A 2,215-nucleotide genomic window follows, 5' to 3' on the forward strand; every position below is an offset into this window, starting at 1 on the left:
CAGTCAAGTGCCTTAAGCAGTACGCTACCAGAGCTAATACCTATAGAAAACATAAAATCTAGGAATAAGAAATATGTAGGACCTGTACAATAAACTCATCATGTTCTTGGACAGAAAGACCCATGTTGTGAAGAGGGCAGTTTTGCTATGCAAAATGAAAAGTTTTTGTTGGCAAAGGGATAGGTCAATGAAATGAAATAGGAGCTCTGGTGGCACAGTGCCTAAGGCATTTGATGGCTAACCATGAAATGAAATAGTGCAGAAATAAACCCAAGTCTTAAGGATGATGATAGTAACATTTCAAATCAGTGGGGAGAAGTAAATTATTCAACAAATGGTGCTGGAATGAGTGGCTAGCAATTTTGAAAATTAAAATTTATTAAGGAATATAACTGGATCACTTTTTTTTAAGTGCAGTTAGATGAAATATTTAAATTAAAAATTGTAGCTTTACTTCTTTTTCTTTTTTAAAGATGAAAATAATTTGCCTTTGTACAACACAAAACCAAACCCAACTCACTGCCGTCAAGTCATTTCCGACTCAGAGCGACACCTCCTTGGGTTTCTGAGGTGGTATCTCTACGGAAGTAAGTTGCCCAACAGCAAGTGTCATGAAAAATAAAATTACAGACAATCAGGGAATTAGGGAAGAATATTACTTTCAGTAGAAGACAAAGAGCAAATATTCCAGTATTCTTTGAGGTATATTATACTCATTACAAATTATTTAAAGATATGAACAAACAGCAAGATAGGCAATGGTCATAAATATCAAATAACAGGAGAAATACAATAATTTTCTAAATACATGAAAAATGCCCAACCTCACAGATAAATGCATTTAAAATAAAAATACTCATCTGCACATTAAAATGTCAAAACTTTTTTTTAAGGAATACAGTATTATGAGGATGGGTAGAGGAAAATAAGTACAATTAACATCCTAGTTATACCTGATGCATTAAAAAAAAAAAAAAGGGCATATTTATTAAAAAAAAAATTTCCCACTATTTGATTCTAAAATTCCACTCTGAGAATCTTATTTAATAAATAAATAAATAAAAGCTGCTGAGGCTGCTTATGTTTAATCAAAAACCTCATGGAGTTTGGTTCCTTGGTTTGGAGGTTTAGGGTCATGGTTTCCTGGGACATCCCAGTTAACTGGCCTAATAACAGTTTAGTATTTCTGTTCTCCTTCCTAGTTCATTGTGTCGTGCCTGGGGTCTTAAAAGCTTGCAAGCAGCCATTCAAGGCCCAACAATTGGTCTCTATTGGCCTGGAATAAGAGACGGAGGAGTCAGGAACAGAGGAAATAGAATGTGTGGCTAATTGCCTCTATGAACAAATGCCTCTTTTGTCATGAGAGCAGAAGAGCTGGGTGGTACTTTGCTATTGTTATTGAATATTTTGATCAAAGATTCCATATCAGAATTCTGATCAAAAGGGGGAAAATTCAGAACAGAATTCAAATTCTCATGGAGTCCAGACTTTCTGGAGACATGGAGGCTGGATGAACCCCTGAAACTATTGCCCTGAGATAATCCTTAAACCTTAAACCAAAAATATCCCTTTTAGTTTTCTTAAAATCAAAAGTTTAACTAGTAAAAGATGTCTGCCATGAGCATTATGCTCTTTTGAGATCTATATGGGATCAAATGGACAACAACAACACAGAAGATTAAATAGGAACCTTAGGGGGCAGTGAGTTTGTTTATAGGGAGGAACAATTCAGAAAAGAAGGGTGAGAATTGTTGCACAACTCTCAATGCCACTAAATGATACATGTAGAAATTGTTGAATTAGTGTATGTTTTGCTGCATATATTCTCAACAACAACAAATTATATTTTTAAAAATGACACTACATACCAGCAAAGTTATAGATCTAGGATTATTCATTAGAGTGTTGTTTATAATATAAGCAAATTGAGAAAAAACACATGTTCATTAATAGATAAATTATGACTTATGCATTCAGTGCCTTTTAAAAGAATGAGGCAGATCTGTAAGTGTTGAAATGAAAAGTGATCCACATTGTTAAGTCAGAGAAGCAGATTACAAAATAATATGCCAGTATCATTCTGCCTTTGTTTTTATACACATCTATTTATATAGATATGTTACAAATAGCATAGTGCCTAAGGCACTTGCCTGCTAACCAGAAGGCTGGCGGTTCAAACCCACTAGCCACTCCTCAGAAGGAAGGTTGGGCAATC

Source organism: Orycteropus afer, unplaced genomic scaffold, assembly GCF_000298275.1.
Source record: "Orycteropus afer afer isolate SDZICR_OR568_19922 unplaced genomic scaffold, OryAfe1.0 scaffold00013, whole genome shotgun sequence".
NCBI lineage: Eukaryota > Metazoa > Chordata > Mammalia > Tubulidentata > Orycteropodidae > Orycteropus > Orycteropus afer.